Raw genomic sequence first — 25,741 nt, forward strand, 5'->3', positions numbered from 1 at the left:
CAAAGATTACTTGAATTTCAAGAGATATGTAGAAATTTGCAACCAGTTTAATGTTTCCCAAATGGTGCACTCAGCAGTGTCCACACTGCAGCACTGAGCTCCTGATTCCTCAGGCTGTAGATCAGGGGGTTCAGGGCTGGAGGCACCACTGAGTACAGAACTGACACAGCCAGGTCCAGCAATGGGGAGGAGATGGAGGGGGGCTTCAGGTAGGCAAAAAAGCCAGTGCTGATGAACAGGGAGACCACAGCCAGGTGAGGGAGGCAGGTGGAAAAGGCTTTGTGCCGTCCCTGCTCAGAGGGGATCCTCAGCACAGCCCTGAAAATCTGCACATAGGAGAAAACAATGAACACAAAACAACCAAAACTTAAACAGACACCAAGCAACGAAATCCAAATATTTCAGAAGGTGGAGTGTGAGCAGGAGAGCTTGAGGATCTGGGGGATATCACAGAAGAACTGGCCCAGAGCATTGCCCTTGCACAGGGGCAGGGAAAATGTATTGGCTATATACAGCAGAGCAGTGAGAAAGGCACTGGCCCAGGCAGCTGCTGCCATGTGGGCACAAGTTCTGCTGCCCAGGAGGGTCCCGTAGTGCAGGGGTTTGCAGATGGACACGTAGCGGTCGTAGCACATGATGGTCAGGAGGGAAAATTCTGCTCCAATGAAGAAGAGAAAGAAAAAAACCTGTGCAGCACATCCTGCATAGGAGATGTCCCTAGTGTCCCACAGGGAATTGTGCATGGCTTTGGGGACAGTGGTGCAGATGGAGCCCAGGTCGCTGAGGGCCAGGTTGAGCAGGAAGAAGAACATGGGCGTGTGCAGGTGGTGGCCGCAGGCTATGGCGCTGATGATGAGGCCGTTGCCCAGGAGGGCAGCCAGGGAGATGCCCAGCAAGAGGCAGAAGTGCAGGAGCTGCAGCTGCCGCGTGTCTGCCAATGCCAGCAGGAGGAAGTGCCTGATGGAGCTGCTGTTGGACATTTGCTGTCTCCAGACATTGGAACCTTTTGAAGAAAGAATTACAGTGATAATTGAGGGGAGGTTTCTCCAGAAGATTCAAAGCCCTTTCTCATAGACCCTTTCTTGCCACTAAACACCTCCCCCTGTCCATATCTAGGAGATCTTCCTTCAGCTTTGTTGCTAGGGCCCTGATTGCTGCCGGCCAATGTTGTGTGAGGAGCTGGACCTTGGCCTGCAGGACACCTGGGAGTCACCCTTAACCCCCAGTCAGTGCAGGGGAACAGTGAGGGCAGGGGCCAGTCCTGGTGTTGGGACTTGGATAAAGAATGTTCCCCTATGGCAGAGGAGCTGCCTGGGTGAAGGGATGGGGGTAACAGAAGGCAGAATGAGAGATTCTGCTGCACCTGGGGAGAACAGAGAGTCCAGGAAGGCAGGAGGATTGTCTGAGGCCTAGTGCAGACTGAGGGGAGCTGCTCTGTCCCTCTCTCCTGTTCCAGCTGCCCTGCACTTACACCTTTGTGAGATCCACTCCCGTGTTACCCTGGACAGCCAGGAGACACTGCTGAGAGCAAAGGGATCCCTGGCTCACAAAGTTGCCTGAGGGCCACTGTCCTGCCCTGCTGCTGCCTGGCAGGGGCTGGGCAGGGCTGGGCAGGGAAAGGCTTTACCTCAGGCCCTTCTCTCTCCTTGCCTTTCCCAGGTGCTGCTGGCATTGCTGAGGGGCTCTCTGCCATGGCAGTTGCAGCTGCAGGGCCAGGCCCAGCCCTTGGGCTCCTCCTGTGCAGGCTGAACACAGCAATGGGGTGTCCCACCCTTTCCCAGAGTCAGGAGAGTGGGCTCATTGCCAGCCTCCCAGGCTGCCCTGCCCAGAGCTGCCCGGGCACAGGGAGCTGGGACACCCCATTGCTGTGCTCAGCCTGCACAGCAGGAGCCCAAGGGCTGGGCCTGGCCCTGCAGCTGCAACTGCCATTGCAGAGAGCCCCTCAGCAATGCCAGCAGCATCTGCGAAAGGCAAGGAGAGAGAGAGTGGGACCTGAGGAAAAGCCTTTCCCTGGCCAGCCCTGCCCAGCCCCTGCCAGGCAGCAGCAGGGCAGGACAGTGGCCCTCAGGCCCTGGTCAGCAGGGAATGGGCACATGGCCGCAGAGATGCCCTTCATCTCTGGGGCTGCTCTGCCCGCCCAGGAGGGACTGAGGGCCCTGAGCCCCCGGGCTGAGGGCTGTGCTGGCTGCGAGGGGACACAAGAGCTGTGCTGCTCAGGGCAGTGTGTGCCCTGCAGGGCAGGCCCGGCAGGTGCCACATCTGCCCTGCAGCAGGGCTTCCCTCAGCACTACCTCCCTCCCTCTCTGCCCACGGCTCTGCTGCTGGAGCTGTTCCAGCCCCAGCTGCTCCTGTGGCCCCGGGCTCCTTCCCTGCCAGAGCTGCCAGAGCCCAGCCCAGCCCCTAGGCCAACCCTGCCCTGCAGCTGCTGGGCCCTGCAGGGATTAAAGAACAGTTACCCCAGCCTGGGCATCATGGAAAGGTGATGCTGCATGGATCTGGAGGCTGGGCAGGTGCAGGCACTTGCTGAGGTGCCCAGGAATCCTCAGGGTGACAGTTTAAGTGCCTCAGCCCCTGCTCTACCCTGCACAGTTAATTTTCTATTGCCGCCAAGCTGAGCCAGGGAAAAATGAGAGCACAGATTCAGGAAAGCAGAGACACAAGCAGGAAACTCCTACCCTGAATCAGCTCATGACAAGTCCCCTCAGAAATGAGCTGGACATGAGCTGGAGTTCTGAGCAGCCCTGGCTGCAGCCCCAGCTTCACCCCCTGCAGCCGTCCCTGGCAGCAGGAGCCGTCCTGCCCTGTCCCTCTGACAGTGCCCAGGGGAGCCCTGCTCTGCAGCACATCCACCCCAAAGCAGAGACAGCAGCAGAGCCATCCTTACAGTCACATCAGTCCTGTCCTAGGTCAGCTTCAGGGGATGCCTCCAGGAGCACAGGGGACATTGCCCTGCATCCACACACTCACCATGCACAGGGCTGTAAAGATCTTTCCCCAAGTGAAGTCTCAGCTCAATGTCTTCCCAATCCTGATTGCCTTCAGCCTGTCTCTGCCTGGCTCCTGTCCCTGCCGGCAGAGCCCTCAGCCCTGCTGGGCTGGGAGAGGAGCTGGCCCTGGGAAGAGCTGTTCCTTTAAAGCTCAGCAGCACAGACACAGCACAAGGATTTAATGAGCCTCTGGGGATTTGGTGTTGTTTACATCAGACTCAGTCCCTGAGAGTGTCTTCAAAAAACTTCTCAACAACTCAAACTTAAAATGGAACTTCAAATTTCATTCAAGTTTTAATGGGTCCCGCTGAGGAACATGACTGAGAAAGTGTCTCCAGGTTCCAGTTAGAGCAGAACATTGGAGGCAGTGATGACACCTGGGGACAAACAAGGCAAAGGTGTCTGTGGTGCTGAGCAAAGCTGGATGTGTTTCAGGAATGCCAAGGGCCAAGGCCTGAGCCCCAGCCCCTGGCCAGGCAGATCCTGTCCCTCCCTCCTTGCTCAGGGCTCTTGCCAGGATGGGCACTGGCATATGGGAATGTGCAATGGCAAGGGCAGGAGCATGGGGCGGCCCCTGCCAGGCTGCTGAGCAGGGACAAGGAGGCAATGAGGCCCCAGGTCTGCAAGGGTCACTTGTCTCCTGCTCCTGCCTCAGGCCCGGGCCCAGCAGCCAAGGCCAAAGTGCTGCTCAAGTTGGCTCTGGCAGGGCTGTCTTGCAGCTGCTGCACATGCCTGTGCCCTGTGCATCCCAGGCTGTGCTACGGAGTCCCTGCCCTGCGCCTCTGTCCCTGCAGGCTGTAAGGAGCAGGTCTGTACCTGGTACCCTGTACCAGGTACCCTGTACCTTTTGGACATATGCCTTGGCATATTGGAACGTTGTCCACATGGACATGGATGGCTACAGAACACTAAAACATAAATTCTCATCCCTTTTTTTCTGAAAATATAGGATCATAAGTCCTTATACTATCCATTGGTGCTTTTCATTATAATGAAACTGTCCTTTCTGAATAGAAGGGTGTCCTTCTTATTGTATAATATCTCATACAAAGGTTAAAATAATTAGGAATCATTTTAGGCATTGGCATTCATGACCATAGCACTCTAGGAAGCGGCCAAGTTAGAATCCATGTGTTTTTCAATACAACTATTGTTCTGGAAGATTGAAACATAACTGAAGAGCACAACTGGGAGGTGACTTTGTCCTGCAGCCTTATGGTTCTTCTTTATTAAGAAATTCATGTGTAGAATTATAACTAACCTGATGTCACTTGTATTTTTAGAGGGAAAAAAGGGGTGATGAAGGGTAACTAAGGCCTATCCATAAGACAATCTATAAATCTCCAGATTAATGAGCGCCAAAGGATAAGTTATCATGGTATATCACGTTAAAGGGTACCTTTATCAACACCATATGGATCACCACTTGTCTGGCCTTTGGACACTCAACTTTTCAGCTACCTCATACAGACATGTTCATACACACAGACCAGTGTGCAAAAAGGTTTCTCATCTGACTCCACCAGATCCCACTGGCTCTGCAGTGCAGTCAGAAAATACACAGAGAGTCTAATGAGGAAACAGGGTACTGTGGAACAGTGCAGGGACCAGGTGCAAGACAGGACCTTACAAGCACACTGACCAGCATCTGCCAGCATGACAGACACCACTTATTGTATTATTCCTCTATTTTCCGATGTCTATTTCTCTTCAAACCACCTTGATCCCTCCCTTTTCCTTCTTTGTTTCTTTCCCTAACATTCTATATTTCGTGTAGTGAAATTCAAAAATGCTGCTTCCTTGCACCCCAATATTAACCCTGTAACACTAGGCAGTAATACCAGGCCATTCTGCAAAGCCATCTGGAGAGCCACTCTGCTGACTCATGGTGATAAGTTTTCTTCCCAGACCATGAGGCTTAGGCTGCCTTGGAACATCTGGGAATGTTTTTATTTATTTATTTATACATGTCTTTTTAAATTTAATGTATTTTATTTCTTTATTTAGCATCTTTTACCATGGTCCACATGTTCCATATGGTATACCATGTCCCCTGCTACAGAAGACTCCACCATCATTGCTCTTACTTTCAAAATGAAAACAATACTGAATAAACTTCTGTCCTTCAGTGGCACCAAACTACTGACAGAGTCTGATGTGAATCTCTGCTGGTCACCTTGTTCTAGTGATAGACAGGGGTGTTGGCCAAGTTATATCTCCCAAGGCCACAGCCATCTTTTGGTAATGTTGAACAGGTCTTGGACCACATAAGCCATGTTGTACAACTCATCCCCTGGCTGCCCCACCTGGCTGCCCCTTCCTTTGCTGACAGCAGGAGTCCAGGCTCTGGATCTTGGCTGAACACAGCAAGTTCCCATGTTTGGACAGGCTCAAAGGCTGCCCCAGGGGAGTGAAGGGCTTGGCACAGGGGCGAGCAGACAACGGACAAATGGGCACCAGGACAAATGGCCCCAGAGCTTCACTTGCAGTGGCAGCAGTGGCAGCATTGGCAGCGAAAGAAGTGCCTTTGTCGACTCCCTCTTGCTTTTCTTCTCCCTCTTCCGCAGTCCCGCACCCTCTCCCGCTCTCCATTTCTCGGTGCCCCCTCCTCTCCCAGTTTCTCTCTCCCCATACCTGGCCAGGCCATGCCCCCGGCCCACCCCTGGCCCTGGGCAGGGCTGACCGGTGCCCAGCCCTGGGTGTCCCGCCGTGGTCTCACCTCCGGCTGGCTCTGCCTGTGCTGGCAGTGGTGCTGCTGGGCGGGCATCAGTGCCTGGGGCTGGGGCGGCATCGCCTCCCTTTGGCTCCACCCGGCCCGAGCCCGGCCCCAGACCCGACCCCGGCCCCAGCCCCGGCCCCGGCCCTGGCGCAGGGCCCGGCCCTGGCTCCTCCCGGGGCTGGTGGAGGACACAGGTGGCACGGCTGCTCCTGCTGCCTCCGCTGCATCTTGCCTGGCTTGAGCTCCGCCGCTGTCCTGTTCCCAGGAGCGAATGCCTGGGCATGGCCGGCCTGTGGCACTTGAGGGGCGCTCGGGGGCCGTTGCTGGCTTCGGACCGAGTGCTGACAGCCGTGTCCTTCTGTCAAGGAAGGCACAGCAGGGTCTGAAGGAGCAGGACAGGCTGGGCTCGCTGCTGGGGCGCGGGGGCTTCGGCAGCATCTTCACAGCCACGCGGCTCTTGGATTGCAACCTGGTGAGCAGCAGGGCCGGCCGCAGCTGCAGGAGGAGGAGGAGGGTGGAGGATGGGTCTGGGCAGGGCGGGCGGCGAGCTGAGCCCGCTGCTACCCTTGGCTTGCAGGTGGCCATCAAAAGGGCGCCACAGAAGCGCGTCCAGCACTGGGGTGAGCTGGTGAGTTAGCAGGGCCAGTGGCAGAAGCTGGGCTGTGCCGGGCGGGGATGAGCCGAGGCCCGGCAGGGTGGGAGACGCCAGGACGCCCCGAGGGAGAACGGGCATGGGGCCAGAGCAGGGTGCAGAGCATCCCGGGCTGGCTGAGGTCTTCCCGAGCCCCAGCACGGCATCAGCCCCACTGACGGCATTGTGCTCCTTCCGCAGCCCAACAGCACCAGCGCCCCGCTGGAGATCGTGCTGCTGGCCAAGGTGTCCACTGGCTTCCCCGGTGTGGTCCAGCTGCTAAAGTGGCTCGAGCTCCCCAACACTATCGTGATGGTGCTGGAACGCCCAGAGCGCTCTCAGGATCTGCAGCATTTCATTGGGGCACGGGGGTTCCTGCCCAAGGAGGTAGCGCGGGAGCTTGTCTGCCAGGTGCTGGAGGCCATGCAGCACTGCACCAGCTGCGGGGTCTTGCACAGGGACATCAAACCAGAGAACAACCTGCTTGACCTGGCCACTGGGCAGGCCAAATTGATTGACTTTGGCTGTGGCACCCACCTGCAAGAGACAGCCTGCTCACTTTGCAGGTGAGCCCATGCAGGGGTGTGCTCCCTGTCCCAGCATCTCATGGCACTGAGCTCTCACAGTCCAAGCTGGGTGTGGCATCAGGGATTCTCTCTTTTGCTGCCCTTCATGGCACTGACATATCAGCCGAATTGCTTTTGAGCTGGGCTGAGCGGGGAGCCTGCTTCCAGCTGTGGTGGCAGTCTTTGCCCACCACTCTGCCCAGGACTGGGGCTTGGGCTGGGGCAGCCAGCCCAACTAAAACACCTGTGGGTGGGGGTAGCAGAGAGGGAGGGACAGAATCTGTGCCCCAACCGGTTTGGTGTGCAGGTGAGAAAGGGCTTGGACTGCTCCACTCACCTGGTTTGTCTTGGGTTCGGAATGTTTTTTGGGGCATTGAAGCCAGGGAGGATGAAGGCATTGCTACAAATGGTGTTCAATTTGTGTTAAATTGTGGCAGGGTTGGGAAATGTTGTTTTGGGGTGAGTTGATGGATGTTTGTTGTGGGTCCTGGGGAGGGGAGGTCCAGGGATTGTTGGGAGCGATAGTCAAAAAAGGGCGGGAGGTTATTGGACAGGGGACTTGACCAATCATTCGAGGCCCCGAGAAAATGGTCCAGAATGAATATCCATAAGGACCAATGAGAATGCTGGAAATTGACCAATCAAGGGGCAAATCCAAAACCCACCAATTCTGGACCTGAGAGGGGTTATAAAATGAGGGTTTTGTTTGGGTTGGGGTTCTTCTCCTTCTGAGGGATGTACTAAATGGGGGAGAACACAGAGTGTTTGGGACTCATTTTCTTTGGGTTGCAGCATGGGAGTTTGGGCTTATCTCAAACTCCCCATCCTCTTTAGCTTGTTTTAATAAATGAGAGCCTTTTTCCTTTTCAAAATCTGGCCTCATTCTAATTCATAACAGCATGGCGTTTCACCACCACTGAGTGGGTTTTCCCTTGTTATGCTCTGGACTTGCAAGTATTTCCACTACCCTCTTCCATCACCAGTGGCTTCTTTTCCAACCTCAAGTCTATACACAAGTCCTAGGTGCTGGTCAGAGGGCAGTGGGTCACACCCAGTGTGCCACTGGGGCAGCCCCCACACACCCAGGGGTACTGGGGCCAGGCTCTGGGAGCAGCAGCATCCCCCTGATGAACTCCATCTGTATTCCACAGGAACACGGTCATACAGCCCCCCAGAATGTACCCACTTTGGCTGGTACTATGGCAAGCCAGCTACCATCTGGTCCCTGGGCATCCTGCTGCACCAGATGGTCTGTGGGAAGCACCCTTTCAGCAGGGGCCAGAACATCCACTGAGACCATCAGCTCTCTCTGCCACAAGGGCTCTCTCAAGGTGGATCCTCATCTCTGGGCACAGGGGGAATCCCAGTGCTGGAAGACAGCAGTGGGCTCATGGGCATCCCACTGTGGCAGCTGCTGAGGAGGTGGCACATGTACTGCTCTCCTCCAAAACAGGGAATTGATGGGAAAGTTTGGGCCCAGCTCTGAGCACATCCAGCATGGCTTGGGCCCAGGAATAGCAAGACAAAGCCAACAAGAACCTTCTCCAACTGCCCGGTGGTTCTGGTTTCTCTGCCCAGAGTGCCAAGATCTGATCAGGCAGTGTTTATCCATTGTTTTGAGGAGAAAAGAAGAAACCTCACAACTTTATAAAAGTTGTAAAGCCCGGTATGCCTTTATTACGATGAGCGCCAGATGCAAGCCTCCCCAAAAGGCATCCGTACCCCCGAAGACCTCAGGTCTCCTTTTATCCCCCTTCCAAATGCATATGCATACAGTTTCACAATAAGTTCATACATATTCATTCCGCGTGACATTTATCACCAGTTCTTCTTTATCAAAGGAATTCCTAGGTGGGGGGCAAATTGACCTTGTGGTCGTTTCTGTTTTTCTTTCTCTGTCTCCTTGCTGTCTCCAGCATGTGACTTTTCCTTCAGCTTTGGCCTCACAGACTTTTCACCTCTCCTAGACACTTCACCTAATTCAGAATGGATCTCTACTCTGTCTCATTCCCCCCTTTCCTATGAAATAAGTAAATTCTTTTACTTAATGAAAACCCTCACGACAACAGTTGTCTTTTAATGCTCTACCATGTATGTTTGACAAAGAGGTTAGTACAGCTATTCGTTGTAGCATTCTCCAGTTCCAAATTAACAATGTAATAGATAATCCTAAGCTTATCCCAACTAATATTAGTAAAACTACAATGGGGTGGCACAACTTATTAAAGATTCCATTTGCAGTTGGTGACCACCCAAAGATCACATCCCACCAGTGATGATCCATATTTTGTTTTATTCTTTGTAGAACTCTGGTTATCTCCTTTGTATCATGTTGGACAGTAATTAAGGTTTTCTTTCCACTTTCTTGGATTTCCTTCAAGATCTCCAATAGGTCTTGGTGCTTAATTAATTGTTTCACTAATGTAAGGTTCATCTCAATATGGGTAGGTGATAGTCTGTGATACATTGTGTAATTGGCTTTGACCAGGGATGTCACTGGAGCCAAGTATGAAAAATCACACCCGATAATCTTAACAAAATTACAAATACAGAAATTAGAATGATTTCTACTAGACAGAATAACATCATTGCTATCAATTTGTACAGCAGCACAGGCAGTTCTCAGACATACACACCCTTTTCCAGTATATACAAGCACAGTTTTCTGGTCAGTGACTGGATGAATTTCAAAGTGACAAATACTCTGTTCAGTGTCTAGATACACATCTTGGGCAATAATAGTATTGCTTTCACAAATGAATCCCATCTGTTCTCTAGTAATGCAGGATTCTAAGTTTACTGTCTGCCACTTTTCATTCATCTTTCATGCCCACACTCTATGTTATGAAGGATAGAGTATTGTTTTTTCATGGTTTAATCCTAGGGCAAGGAGGGGATGGATAACATAAACAGTGGCATTACGTATGGTAAGCACAAAGGCAGTTGCCACATTAGAAACAGGATCATAGGTGAAATTCACCGTAGTCTGCCAGGATTGAAACTTCCTTTCAATATCAATTGCATTATCCCACACAATCTTCCGAATTTCAGCTGGAAAATTACCTTCACCCCCTTCCTGTATGATCAGAGCTGCTGTTGCCTGCACCCATAACTGTGCTTGTATACAACTGAAAGCTAAAGACACATTATCTTAAACTGTACTAAGTGCTTCTACTATCAGCTTGTGGTCTTGGTCCCTGGCCTTTTCATACTTCCTTACTTTGGCAGTACTTTTGAAATCTGTCACTGGCTAGTTCCTAATGCCAATACAAATGACTGTAAAGACTGCTTCAATTTTGTTAGGCTACCTGCTGCAGTGGCCAGTTTATTCATCAGTATTTCTGAATCAATTCAATTTAAAACTCCTAATCCTGTCCCTAATATGCCAGTTAGATGTTTGTTATGGGGAATAGGAACTGCTTTCTGTCCATGACCATCCTGCCTGCCAGAGGGATGTGCTGGGCTCACACTGCAAATTCAGACACACTTCACAAGTGTATCTGACAGAGGTTTAGGTCATACTTGAGGCAGATGTTTGTTCTGAAATGCAGAGACCTCAAGGAATCTAACCTCTCCTTCCCCCTCCAAAGCACCTGATTTCCCAGATGTGTGGCAAGCAGGAATGTCTCTCCTGGTCTACAAAACTTCACCCACCTTGCCCCTAGCTAAGATCAAGCTGTGGACTGTGTTCAGGGCAGAAGATAACAGTATTTGTCCACCACCTGCAGTTCAGCAGCCTTTAGCAGCCATTGCCTGGGTATTCAGCCAACCTGCTTGGAAAATGACCTAAGGAAACTGATTTCTTGGTGTTCCTGGTTTTAGACACCAGGAGAGCTGGCTCCTTCCTTTCTTGTTCTGCTCCTGAGATATGCCTGTTTTTGTAACCATGTTGTCCAGCCCTCAAAGGAAGTTTTTAGGAAGGAGGAGCAGGCTGGTTGGATTTTTGAGATGTTAATTTGCATTATCAACTCCACACGTTTGAGAGACCATTCTGGATTGAATAATAGCTGTTGTTCACTCACATGCTTTACTACGTAGAGGCCTATTTCATACACTTTAGGTTCAAGTTTGGGTAGAGTCTGAACTAGTATGAGTTGTATAAGGCCCTGCTGTGGTAAAAGGCGCAGTGTCCACTTTGAATTCAAATGAAAATCTGATAGCAACTTGAGCTCAAAGGCAGGTCACTTCTACAGGCTGTATCTAGGTGAAATTACACCAACAGTCTGATTCACTTAGGTTATCACAGACTTGCTGGTGTTCATATACACCAGGGGAGGTTCAGACACTAATTACATCTGATCTCTCATAAGCTGTCCTATTGATGACCTGGCACCCTACTTTGATTTCTTCTCCTCTGATTCCTTGAAGTGTCCACAGTTCCTGTTACTGCCATTCTTGCTCCTCATATACCTGATTCTCGTGGATTACTACAGTAGATATGTTTAAATCTTTTATCTCAGAAGGTTTTCCCATGGATCCAGTATACTGATTAAACACCTGGGACCAAGGCCATTCAGCATTGCTTTGGATAGAGTTACTCTCTAGTTCTAAAACTTCAGTTACAAATACATACAAAACAATTCTGTAAACTAAAGTATGAACTACTCCCGACCGCAATGTACTCATTTTGCCCAAGTAAGTTTTAGTCTCAGTTCATTGTCTCCTGGTGTCACTCCTGAAGGGGCTTCTGGACCTTCTTCACCCGAGAGTGATGGATCCAGGCATTCTGCTCCTTGATTTTGATTGGAGTGAAGGTGGTGAGAAGTACTTGCAGTGGTCTCTCCCACTGTGGTTCCAAAGTCTTCTCTGTAAGAGACTTAACATATACATCATCCCCAGGCTATCTAACTCCCTGCTCCAAGTTCCAGCCACATGTTTCTCAATTTCTCTGAGCTGTTTGCTTAAAGCCACCATGTAGGTGGACATTCTGGATATTCCTTTTGTATTCTATATGGTCTTCTATAAGGCATTCCAAAAGGATTCAGCATTCCTTTAGCTCAAGGTTTAGTTTGAATTTGCAATAGTGCTAGTGGAAGAGTTTGGGCTAGGGTAGAATAACTTCTTGCCCCAGTCTTACAATCTGCTGCTTAATCAAATGATTCATTTTCCCTGCCTGGCTACTTGATTTGGGCAGTTTGAAGTGTGAAGTTCTTAATCTATGCCCAGGTGTCCACTAATCTGTTGCACTGCTTTGGAAATGAAATATGATTCTTTATCTGAGGACATCGTGGCTGGAACTCTGAAGCGTGGTATTATTTCTTGTAAAAATAATCTGGTCACATCTTGAGTTTTGACAGTTCTGGTGGGGAATATTTCTGGCCACCCTGAAAATGTATCTATTAATACCAGTAAATACTGATACCCCTCTTTCCTTGGGAGTTCTGAAAAGTCAATTTACCACTGCTGTATAGGCCCATGGCCTCTCCCAGTCTGACCGAGTTTTGGCCAGGGGGTGTTTTGGGGTTAGTCTGGAGGCAAGGATCACATTGTCAGCTTACCTGAGTGATAGTGGCATATAAATTCCTGACAATGATACAACGATTGTTTCAATCAGATGTGTGTTCTAGAAAGCCTGTGGAAATTACTACTTCAAAGTCAACACTTCATTTCAATGCACTCTGTATCACTGGCAGCCTTGGTCATTTTGAGAAAGGAGCCACACTCTATAAAAGGCTTCTAAGTAGTTAGGCCCTAGTGTGTTTTCTAGTGCCCTTCCTTCACTAGTAACCACGAAAATGGGAAGGGATTACTAGCTCTCTTTCAATGGTAGCCCACCCCTTGTAATTGTATGTTTCTTTTGATTAGTATTATTGTATTATGGCTTACATTCGAGGAAAATCTGTACCTTACCCTTTCCTGCTTTCTTTGCCTCTCCATCCGCCAACTCATTTCTTTCCTCCAATTTTAAGATCACTCTCTGGTGTGCCTTAATATGCTTTTTCAGGTAGCTGAACTGCTTCCAGCAGCTGGATTGTCTCTTCTTTCCCTGTGAGGTCAGCAGTCCCCTCTCCTTCCAGATGGCTCCATGTGCATGTTATGACTCCAAATGCATACCTTGAGACTGTGTAGATGGTTATTCTCCTCCCTTTTGCCCTTTCCAGGGCACGGGTCAATGCATTTATCTCAGCCTTCTGCGCGGAGGTACCTGTTGGTAAGGGTCCAGACTCGATTACCTCTCTGCAGGTGGTCACTGCATACCCAGCAGGTCGCTTCCCATTGGCAACATAGCTGCTCCCGTCAGTGAACCAGGTCTCTGCATTGTCCAAAGGAGCGTCCTTTAAGTCTGGACGGCTGGAGTAGGTAGCTTCAATGGTCTCCAGGCAATCATGGTGTACTGCTTCTCCTTGATTTCCACTGAGAAAGGAAGCTGGGTTGACAATATTAGTCACCACTATCTCTACATCATCTTGCTCTGCCATGATAGCCTGGTATTTCAGAAACCTCTGTGGTGAGAGCCAATGGTCACCCTTTACTTCCAGCGCTGCGGACACTGTGTGGGACACTAGCACAGTCATTTTTGTCCCAGGGTAAACTTGCGTGCCTCTTGAATATTCAGCACAACTGCTGCTACAGCTCTGAGGCAACCTGGCCATCCTTTGGCTGTTGCATCTAGCTGCTTAGAGAAGTAAGCAACTACCCTCTGGTATGGACCCAAGTCCTGAGCCAATATTCCCTGGGCAATTCCTTGCATGGAAAAATAGAAAGAATGGTTTACTTACATCTGGAAGTTTCAAAGCTGGAGCATGCATGAGGGCACTCTCTAGCTGGTGAAAGGCCCGTGTGGCGTCTTTTGTCCACTGGAGATCTCTGTTTACATTGGCAATAAGAGCATAGAGGTGTCTGACGAACAGTCCATAATTATAAACCCACAGCTGGCACTACCCTGCCATGCCTAAGAAGGTTAGGAGTTCTTTCGTTGTCTGGGGTTTCAGGGTTTGGCATAGGGCTTCCCTGCCTTAAAGTCTGCTGCTCAGCACTCACTTCTTACCCCAGGTAGATTACCTTCTTAGATTACTTTCTGTTTCACTACCTGTGCCTTTTTCTTTGAGACTCTGCGTCCTTGGAGTCCTAGGAAATTCAAAAGGCTTACCGTCCAGGCTTCTCTCGCTTCCCTCGTCCAAGTGGCTACTAGAAGATCGTCCACGTACTGCAACAGCCTCCTTTCCTCTTGTGGAGCTTCCCGGGACTTTGGGTCTTTGCAAGCTGTTCTCCAATCGGAGTGGGGAATCTTGAAGCCTTCAGGCACATGGACTATGTGAGCTTGTGTTTGAATGCAAAATTTTCTGGCTGGCTTCGTGGATGGGGAGGCAAAAGAAGGCATCTCTTAGGCCTAAAACAGTTAACCAGGTTAGGTCAGGTGTTAAACAAGTTAATAAAGTCTATGGATTTGCTACCACAGGGTATAAATTCTGTGTTATCTTATTGACAGCCCTTAATCCAGTACTATCAGTTATTGGGCTGATTCCTTCTTTATCTTCCTTTTGAGGGTACCACTCAACTCTCACTGGTTGTGTTCTTTCCTTAAGCTTGATTACCATGGGGGGGCATCTTTCATTCTCCCTGGTACAGCAGAGGCCCATACCCTTGAATACACTTATTTACTTATTCTAATATCTCCCTACTAATGTCTTTCTTAATTTCAGTGTCTGTTAATGTTAAGCCTAACCTTTTTATATAATTTGCCTTCAGAGTAACCTTTCTCATTTGAGAATGTTTAGCAAATTGAGCGAATTGTACAAACTTTAAAGGTTTGCAAAAGTATGCCTTCTCAGACTGGCCAGTTGTTCAGTTGTTCCCCACACTACAACATAAACATTCTTCACAGGTAGTAACGCTTTATTTAAAACTGAATATATGGCCCTTGTGTTGACTAAAATTCTTCTCTTTTGGGGAGGTCATCTTTACCCTTCCTCCCTTACCTTGGGAGGAGCTTTTAACAAATCATATGTACTCATTTTGCGAACTGTGATTGTTTTGCATTTCAGCATGATAATCTTTGTTTGACTTCATACATTGCTATCTTATGCTGTATGCTGAACACGTTTGATTTGCTTTCTCTTTGCCTTGTTTTCCTTTTCAAGGGCCAAGACCAGAGGGTGGTCTGATCTCACAGTCTCTTTGCCATTCTGGGTGATTTCTTAAAACAAAAAGACATTTCAGCATACAAAAACTCTATCCCATTTATCTTCCTATTTTAAAACAGTACTAACAGCAATGAAGTATTATAAATCTTTTTATTTTCTGAGCTGCTCTTACTGGCAACCTTCGCCCAGTGAGCCCCTCCTAAAAGGGGCTAATTTAGGAACCTCTTTGCTCTGGTCAGTTCTCATTATTTATTTCTCCTTGCCCTATCTCGCTTCAACTCAAACCTTTTTACAGACCTTCACAGTACTTTCTCAGTTTTCCTCCTATACACACACAGCTCCAGGTGGCAGGTATCAGATGTGATTCCCACATACAAGCTCTAAGACCTTAGGTTCTGAATCGCTTGATCAGAAACCTCTAATTTACACTCGGGGCATGTGCCCTGACACTTATTAGAACAGCAAAACAGCAATACCAGTGTTTCTCATAAACACCGCACTGCAATAATAACTGCACATCCACCTTTTGCCCACAGGCCATTCCTGTGTTCCCTGGGGAGACAGGGCAGCCAGAGCTGTCCCTGTGCCCAGGGGACAGCCACTGTCACCTCACACAGCATGCTAGCCTCTTGATGCACCAAAGGCTCCCCGAAATTGCCCTCAAAGGCAGGCTATTCTGTTTGTTACAGAGAACTTTAAATCCCTGCAGCAGATTGTTTCCAGTCCAGACTTACTGCAGTACCAACTGAAGTCTCATAAATCTCATAAGTCTCATTAACTAATTCGTCTCATTCATCTCTTCTATATAAACTCTGTTTTACAAAATATCAGTCTTTTCTAGTTCTCTTCTTGCACAATCTAATTAAGCACTGTGTCTACTTACACTTGTTTTACTGCTTTGCAAAAAGGCTGTGCTAGTCACAGCCGAAACTCTGATATGCCCACAGACACAGACACATGCACCCCTCCCCCTTTTATCTCAAATTCACTACAGCCAAGGCTTGAATTGCTGTGAGGGGGAGAATTCTTGGAATTCCTTTAATTCGCTTTATTGTAGTTAAGCATAAATCACCATACCAGAGTCCTTCTGTGTAAAATGCTACTCTTGTTGCAACAAAATCTTATAATCTTCACAGACACCACTATACAATCTGAGAATCAAATTACCACAATGCAGCGGAAGAAAATCACCACACAAAGTCACTGGGAAAGGGAATATCTCTCAAAGTGCTCACTTTTCTCAACACAACACAGCATACCATAATTCGGCATTTACTCACATCAGTTTTCCTGGACACAATCAGAATAACAGCACAGAGTCTAGAGATCAAGTACAAACATCCAGGGCAAAGGAACTCTCTGAGCTCATACTCACGGTTAAAATGTACCAAATCTGCACAAATCACTACATTTAAACACAATAAATACCATCACTGACGTTCCTCCTGTCGCTTCTCCGTGGGGCACTTCTCTCCCTGCCCCCACAGCCTGCTGCAGCCTCAGGCCACACTCAGCTGCTTCAAACACGGGTAATACTCATTCCCCTCACACTGTAGAGCACTGTAGATCTACTCTCTTTCATACACCATACACTTATACACTTGCACAATTACAAAAACAGTGCACTGACCACACAATGCATTAACCATACAGCAACACAGTGTCTGGACACCACACACATAGACACACACAAACAAAACACACATGGGTTCAGCAGTTCTGCTCTATCAGAACAATGAACCCCCAACACACACACACATGTGTTCACCCGACCCACCCCCAGGATCACTAGTGGTCTGCTCTATCAGAACGATGAACCCCGTCTCTAATACAGCTGCTCCATCAGCATAACCCAGACATCTCTGAGTGATTTACTCCCTAGCTCTCCTTTCCCTCCCGTGGGGGCCCCTCAGTACATACCGCATCTTCCTGCACAGGCCAGCAGGTCGTTGTCTGTCCTCGCAGGTGGCAAGTTGAGATGAGCGGAGCCCCACTAGGAAAAAATCTTAGGGCACGCCTTGGAGGTCCATCTATCCCCCCTGCCCCTGCGGGGACAGAGAAACCCCTTGTCTGGCTCGCCATAATGTTTTGCAGAGAAAAGAAGAAACCTCAAAACTTTATAAAAGTTGTAAAGCTCAGTATGTTTATTTACGGCGCCGGACACATGCGGAGAAAACTCTTCTCAAAAGGCATGCATACCTCTGAGAACTTCAGGTCTCTTTTCATCCCCCTCTCAAATACATATGCATACAGTTTCACAATAGATTCATACATATTCATTTTTATGGGTTTCTTCTGACTTTTACCACTAGTTCCTTTTTATCAGAAAGAATTCTGAGGTCAGGATGACTTGCCCTTACAGCAGTCCCTGTCTCTCTCTATAATCTGTCTTCTCCCCTTTATCTCTGTCCTTCACTGAAGTAACTTCACTGAGCTTAGGCCTGGCAGCCTGGCTAAATAACTACAATTTCTAACCACAGACTCGACTCAAAAATGTACATTTCACCTAAATTAAAATGGATTTCTATCTTGTAAAATTTTCACTTTGCTTCACCGTGACAGGCTCTGTTTTCACAGGCATGGCCGGGCGGCACCTGAGGGGGCAGCAGCAAGAGCTCCAGCTGATCTGCAGTGGTGAGTGAGTGAGGGCAGTGGGCTGACTGCGGGGGCTGGCGGGGGCAGCTGCAAGCCCTGCCCCGGCTGCGGAGGGCTCTGCTCCCGTGAGATTTCAGGGCCACATGTGGCATTCATGGCCAGCACCTTCAGACTGATCCCCTTGCTCCAGGCTCCCTGCGGGCCATGGCAAGAGATGGCCAGGATGGCCCTGGCAGGGGGCTCTCCTCGTCTTTCTGCACATGTGGGATCTGACCTTGCCTCTGTTCCTCTCTCTTGCAGCCCTTGAAGAAATGGCATATGACAGCAGTCCTGCAATCAGAGATGCTGCAGTTGCATTTTGTTTAATTCTCCGGGCTGTACAGAGAGCTCCCTATTCCCCGTGGCGCAGGCTGCGAGATCGATTCCGCAGTGCATGGAGGAAACGGCCTCGTCTGTGCAGCACTGCCTTGCTGTTCTGCTGCAGCTCCCTGGAGAGATGATCTGAAAGACTGTCTGCTGGGGTCATTTGAGCCAGCAGAAATTTTCTTTTTCTTCTTCAAGATTTTTGTATTTCTATTTTCATTGTTTTTGAGTATGTAAATATAGAATGTCTTTCAATACACAGAGTCCCAGGATCTTTCTTTTCCTGCACAGGGTCTAGAAGGCAAAGGGGAAGAGGGGGAAAAGGGTGCTTGTACTCAGCCAGCTGCCCAGGTGTGCAGTGTTGCAGAGAAAATGGCCAGAAGCTCCTTGGCCTTTGGTGGTTCTGCTGAAGCCTTTGTGCTGCCCACAGAGCGACTGGACAGGGGCCGGAGCTGTGGGGATCCCTGCCAGAGCGGTGCCTGGAGATGGCCACAAGCCCTGTGCTGGACAGGAAGGGCCATCCATGTCCTCCTGCCCGTGTGCTGCTGGCTGCAGTGCTGAGGGCTCCCCAGTGCCTCTGGATGGGGCTCCTCTGCAGCTGCTCTGGGGCTGCGGCGCTGCTGCCGGGAAGCTTGGCCAGGCTGGGGGAGACCCTGAGAGGCTGAGGCACTGCTAAGCCTTGAGCAATTGGCTGGCAGAGGCCATAAGCAGCCCCCTGGCAGCCGCCTTGATCCCGACAGCCGGCTGCTCTGGCGCTTACAGGTGGGTCGCCCGTTGGAGGGACCCCCTGGAATCAGGCCTGGAACCCTGGTCCTGGCCTTTCAGGGCTGTGAGGCCAGCTGTTGTGGGGCTGGGCATGTGCCCTCCCTGTGCTCCAGACTGCAGCCTCCCACCCCTCAGCCTTAGGCATTGAGCTCCACTGCCTGATATCCAAATCTTGTTCCTCTTGCTGTGGGGGAGGCCGAGCTCTGTGGCTTTAGGCCCCATTGAGCCAGAAGAGCAGCAGCTTTGAGCCCACAGGGGCCACAGAAAGGCCCTCTTGGACCACGAGCGTTCCTGTCCTTGCCAGGCCAGGGACACATGAGAGTGCAGCGGGCACCTTCAGAGTGCCACGCTGGCTTTGCACTGGGCCACCTCCCTGTGCTGTGCACGGCTGGCTCTTTGCTTTGCTGCTTTCGGCCTTGTGTCGTCGTACTCCTCTGGCTGCCTGCAGCCAGGGGCAGCCCAATCAGGAGGCTGAAAGGCCCCGTCTCCAACATCTCAACGGGGGAAATGGAGCTCTCCCAGCCCTCAGCCCACACTGTAAGCAGAGCAGAGCCTTTTCCCCAGCCCCGTTGGCTTTCTGCCTGCTTCTGGCCCCTGGCCACCATGACCCACTGCACTCGCTCTGAGTCACCTACAGCATGCCTGGTGCCTCTTGATTTGCTGACCCTGGGATGTGAGGCTCACTGAGGGAAAGGTGGCTGTCCCAATGCTGAGGGCACACGTGGCTCACTGAGCAGACTTGAGGCTTCCCCAGCAGCTTGCAGGTCCCTTAGGCGTCATGTTACAGTGCTTGTGCTCCTGCCTCTTCCTGTCCCTCTTCTCACCCTCACCCAACCTGCACCCTCTGACCTACCTTCAATAAATCCTGTTGCATCAGACATGGTGTCAAGAGCCCTCCCTCAGCTGCCGGTCGAGCGCACATTACAACCTCCGGGCCTGGGAGCAAGGTGGGCTGGGGGAGCTGCTCTTTCAGACCATGAGGGAACGGCTCTCGACAGCACCTGCCCATGGACCTTCCCCGCACCAAATAAAATCATCTCCAAGTTTAGCTAGTAAGCTAGTAAGGTATAACTCATTCATTGCCTGGAAATCTGGCACTAGTCTCTAAGTTCCATTAGGTTTCTTTATTGCTAATCTAGCAGTATTAAATTTTGACTCCCATTCTTCCAATAGTCCTGATGTCAGGAATTTATTGATTGTTGGCTCTTTTCCTTTCCTAGCTTCTAATCTTCAAGGGTATTGCTTTCTGACTACTGGCCTATCTCTTCTCTGTAGCTCAATTTTCACAGGGTCTGCTCGTTTTGATTTTCCTGGGCTATGAGTATCCCATACTCTTGGGTACACCTGATTCAATACTTGCTCTAAATAGTTCTTCTTGTTTGTTGGTCTTGTGTCAATTGTCAGTCCTACTGCTAAAACTGCTCATTTGTCTTCAGGTACCTTCCATTTAAGTTTTCTTTTTCTAAACAGAACTGTTGCTTCCAAATTTTCAAGCAAATGCCTGCCTAGGACAGATTTGGCTTAGTTGGGTAAATAAAGAAACTGATGTATTCCCATTTTCTTCTTGATTTTACATTGAAGTGGTTTCAGGAAGAAAACTTTTTCTGGCTGGCCTACAGTGTCTCCTATTTCTTGAGATAGTTTTCACTTTTGGGTATCAGGGCTTGATTCAAGAGTGAAAATATGTCTCCACAATTTCTTAAAAATTCAACTTCTTTATCATTCTTTAGCTGTATTTTAACCGGTGGCCTGCTAGGGTAAGAATTGCCAGTCTCAGTCATTTCTTATCATCCAGAGTGGCTGCAAGAGTTTTGTGTACTTTGTCTGCTAACTCTGGGCACTGGAGTTATTTCCAGTGTCCTGATTTCTTACAAGATGCACATTGATTTGGCCCCAGATTGGTCTGTGGCTGCTTTGAACCTCCTCTGCCTCTGATATTGTTGCCCCTGCCTCTGCTTCATCCAGAGGCATGCCACGTCCTCTCCCTGGTGCCGATCCAGAGCTGCCACCATGGCTGCAGGGAGCTCTTTTCCTTTTTCTCTCTCTTGATTATCATCCACTTTCTATGCTTTTCTCATTCATGCCTTTAAGTCTCTCTTGACAGGCTCTTTCAGCTTCTCAAGTTTCTGCCTGACATCTGGGCTAGATTGCCCTGACATCAGGGAAACCCACTGCTGCTTTGCTATATCCGACCAGGGATGCAGGGCTGTGCCTTTACGTGCAGCTGCTCAGAGCCTGTCCACAATGTCAGTGGGTGACTCGTGCTGTCCCTGTGTAACGTTATCTCTTACTGACCAAGTCATTGCTTTTGGAAGGGCATTTTTTAATTCCAATGTGACTAGTTCCTGGTATCTGGTTAAGAGGGCACAGCTGCCTGCATCATTCGCGTCCCACAAAGGGCTTACAATAGGACACAGCTGGTCCACTGTACCTTGCAAGGCTCCACTAGCAATTTGTGCCTGCACACGTGCTCTGGCTACCTTGATCACCAACTCTTCTGCTGGTTTTGTTAGCTCTGTCAACATGAAATCAGTATCACCTCACTCTGGCTCTTGATTCTTGACTATGAACTCCAGTCTTTTTGCTACTTTGCTAGGGTTTTCTCTATCCATTGTAACGTTTTCCCACCAATTGTTCAGGTCACTAGTAGAAAAGCAGATGTTCACCCCCATGGCTTCTCCTTGGGGGACTCAAGACTTGCCTTAAGGGGGTGACTAAAGGCAAAGCTTTCTTGGTTTTATTCCTTGGCTTGCTTGTCACTGGGGGTCTCTGAAATTGTCCCCTCACCTGGGGACAATTATTCATCTCATCCTCACTGCCATTTGGCTTTCATTCAGGGGCCGGAGTGGTTGCCTGAGGGGGAGTGTACCTGAGCTAGCCTGGACTAACTCGGCTCTAAGTCTTGGACACATAGAACACAATCTTCCTGGTGCATTGGAGCCAATTTCAAACATCTCTGCCCTATGCTGAATGCTGAACGACATCTCTTTCTTTTCTGCTTCTTATCTGTTTCCAAAGTAAGGACTAAAGGTCCTGTGGGGCCAAATCAAAGCCACATTCTTTCTGACACAGCTTTATTCTTCAGGGTAAAAAAACATGTCTGCATATATCACAGGATCTCATTTTTTCTCTTGTCTTAAAAATAACATCAACTGTAACAGTGAATGGTAAAGTTCCATTAGGGGGTGACTTCTCACCACTTTCTAATGGATACCAAGCCTACCACTGAGAAGAGTATTTCATCTAATTACCTTTCCTTGAAAAATTACCCTCTGGGATTCCTCCCAAATCTTTCTCATCTTCTAAATTAATTCTATTGGACTTTTTTTAATACCATCTTTACTTCTTGTGCTATTCATTCTTCATGCTATCTAAATTTCCAAACTTATCAGGATGTATTAGTACTTCTCTTTTCCTTCTCTTTATACCCTGTAGACTACCCTTAACCCACACGGGTTGTCTCTGAGTCACCCTGCACCAATATTTTGTTTTACATTCCTAGCAAGCAGTGAAAACAAAAGGATTCCACATGTTATAAATAGGTATGATTCGTGCCGATAAAATTGAAACAGTAATCAATATTGATACAGTAATATTATTAAATAATTAAGCAGTTAGAGTTTAATGCCAAAAAGGAAAGGGATGGGAGGGCTTTCAACCCCCCTCTCCCTGCTGATGTTCAAGGACAGGAGGAAAAAGCAAATTATAAGTTACTAAAAATTAACAAAAAGAAGGGAAAATCTGGTTGGGTTCCAGGAAAATGCCAGTTATAAGTGATTTATTGCTTTGATGCTTAAATGCAGTAATATGTTCGTTTTGGCTTACATTGTACTGGCTTGGTGCTCATGTGTAACCCAAAGGTGAATTAAAGGACATAGGTGAAGAGTAGAGGCCTTCATCAGTCACGACCTCCAACGACTTGTGTGACCACCAAAAGAAGTGGTGGCGCAGGCATGGTAAAGGTGGTGATGAGGGCGGAGGTAGAAGTGTGATGAATCGAAAATGGGAGGAGATGGCATTGACACATGGCATATAGGGGGGAGTCTTCACTTGGCAAGCTCGTACGTGAGGTGGCAAGGGTCCAAGAGCCCTGCACTCCATACCCCATGGTTATCTTTTTCTCATGCACTATTATTGGAACCGAATTATCCCTTATTTTTAATCAAATTATATTGTTAATATTTCAAGTCTATCCAATTTTATATATTTTCTAAACTATTAAATTAAAATTGCTGCTAGTTCTAATATTGTTTGGTTTTTTGATGATGGGATAATTGGGCAAACATAACAATATGGAAAAACACACCTGGGAGCCTCCCTCACGACTGCTTACCACACAGCTCATCTTTGAGATGGGTGCTTCACCTTTTATACCTCTGGGGGTTGCATCAGCCAACCCTGGCCCCTCCCAAAGTCTGTCAGTCAACTCTCCTTTGCCGTTTATTGGTGGAGATTGCTTTCCTGCAACTTGATTGGTGGGTCAGGTGTTGTCATGCTGTGCCCTCCAGTAGCAACGAGCTTTTTCATTCTCAACTGCCCTGTAGGAGGGGCACATGTACACGCCTTCCTTTTACCTGTCCTAAATAAACCAGGCTGTCCGGTGGCAACAATACAGAGGATGGGGAAAGGGGATTGTGAGGAGAACAGAGGGCATCTAAACAATAAACTACAATAACATAACTATACATCAATAAAGCTTCTCTTAATATTCACACAATATTCATTCCTTAATTGTTAGAGCCAGTCATCTCACTATTCATCTATAAGAATTTTTATTTTTATTTTTACATTTTCCTATTAAAGGACTGTTATTCCTACTCCCATATCTTTACCTGAGAGACCCTTAATTCCAAAATTTTAATAATTCAGAGGGAAGTGGTTTATATTTTCCATTTCCAGAGAAGCTCCTTCCTTCCTTTACAGACACCTGTCTTTCAAACCAAGACAGAGCCCCAAAAATGCTGCAAATCCCACAAAGATCTGTACAACCTGACCGAGACCATCCTTCCTGAGCCAAACAGGGCAGACCTGAACAAACAAAAAACCATTTCTCCTGGTTTAATGAAAAGGTGTGTTTTGGGTCCCATAAGAGGAACAGAGATGCTGTCCCCCCTGGTACTGGGGGAGGGAATGAGGAGCTTCTGGGGGTACTGGGAGCACTGGGAGCACTGTAACGGGGAGCTCTGGGCACCCCACATGGGACCCCACACTCGTGGCCACCCCTCCATGGCACGATGGGAACCCACGGGAGCTGTGGGGTGGACACACAGTTGGAGGGGCCCTCAGGCAGGAACCTCCAGTGCCCCCAGTGCTCCCAGTGTCACAGCATGTTCTCGTAGATGTCACTGGAGTCCTGCTGTTGCCTGTGGGGTCCTGGCAGCTCTGCATTGGTCACCTGGGGGTTGTGGCACAGGGGCGCACTGCAAGAGACACCGGGTGGGGGAAGCTGGATGGGAGGTGACACCCCTAGGATGACATGTCCCTGTCCCCCCACCTGTACTCACCCCCTGCCTTCTTGTTTCGCACGACCTGGCTGTACAGCACCTCCCCTGCCTCTGGAGGGGCCGAGGGCCCTGGGGAGCCCCTGCAAGGATAAGAGGGTGTCTGTGGGGGTGTGGGGGGTCGTTATGAACATAAAATGGGGTTCAGGCCTGGACCCCCCACTCACCTTTCCTGCTGTTTCCTGATGGCTGCAAGGGAAAGGGGGCAGGGGTGACTGTGGAGTCCTCAGGGCCCCTGACACCCTTGAGATCTCTGACTGCCCCCGGGAGCCTCGTGCATCCCTGAAGCCCCTAATGAGCCTTGAATCACCCACTGAATCCACTGAGATCCCAAACTCCTCCAAACCCCTGACAGAGCCCCCAACCTCCCTGCACGACCCTGCAGGACCTCCCCAAATTCCCCAGGACCCCCAGGTGAGATCACTAGGGATTCAGCTTCACCCAAGTCAGGAGCTGTTGGTGCTGCCCTCTGGACCTCAAACTCTGTGGGGGTTTCACCCCAATCCCTGGGACCCCCATTCCCCCTCATTGTCACCCACCCAGGTGGTGCCACCAGTGCCAGCCCCTGATGACAGCCAGGAGCAGAAGTAGGAACAGGAGGGACCCGCAGACCCCTGCGGTCACTGCTGGGGACAGAGAGAGACACATCAGGATCACCCAGAACCCCGGGGGTCCTGCACCCCCCCATGTGACCCCAAGTGACCCTACCTGTGCCCTGTTCCTGTGTTGTCACCTCCAGGGCCAGCTCAGGGCAGAGTGCCTGGTGCCCGTCCTGTCCCAGCTGGTTGGTGGCCATTCGGGTAGGTGCCCGAATGTCCCACATCGACAGCCCTGAGCTCCAGGAGGGGACCTTGGGCCACCTCCTGCCCATTGTGCAGCCAGATGAAGGTGACAGGGGCTGAGCCCACCTGCACTGAGCAGCGCAGGGTCACGGTGTCTCCTGAGTGCACCAAGTGTGACAGGGGACTGAGGGTGATGGTGGCATTGGCCACAGGCACTGTGGGGACACAGACAGGGCTGGCACCTGGTGAGGTGGATGAGAGTGCCATGGTGGGGTCACCCCCAGTTGAGGGTCCCGCTCATAAAGGACAGTGACATTCAGGGGGACACTCTCAGCCATGCTCTCCCCGCACTGGCAGTGGCCGCTGCCATTCTCCCCAGTGTGGTGCAGCTCCAGGCGGGGCCAGTGCCAAGCGGTGTCCTCGAGGCCTCCTGGGTACCAGGAAATGGACAGGTGACCTGTCCCTGTGGCCACCGTGCACAAGGCTGTGCTGACAGGGACACCCCTGAGGGCAGAACCCCTGCGGGAGGGGGAGACACCAGGGGACATTGAGGGACTTGGGGGGAGGTCAGGGAGGGGCAGGGAGAGACCAGTGAGGGAAAGGAGGTGCAGAGTTGGGGCTGGGGGGGCTTGGATAGGTACCCCAAGGAAGGATGGGAGGTTTAATGAGGGGACACGTGGAGGGGGAGATGGGAGGACCCCAGTGCGGATATGGAGACCCAGAGAGGGTATTGTGGGACTTGGAGACT

General features: G+C 49.8%; 1 pseudogene; it reads left to right on the forward strand.

The window, feature by feature from the left end:
* Window positions 1-4,362: 4,362 nt before the first annotated feature.
* Window positions 4,363-23,293, forward strand: LOC134420579 (serine/threonine-protein kinase pim-1-like; annotated as a pseudogene).
* Window positions 23,294-25,741: the final 2,448 nt, after the last annotated feature.

This window comes from Melospiza melodia, chromosome 7 (assembly GCF_035770615.1).
Source record: "Melospiza melodia melodia isolate bMelMel2 chromosome 7, bMelMel2.pri, whole genome shotgun sequence".
Lineage (NCBI taxonomy): Eukaryota > Metazoa > Chordata > Aves > Passeriformes > Passerellidae > Melospiza > Melospiza melodia.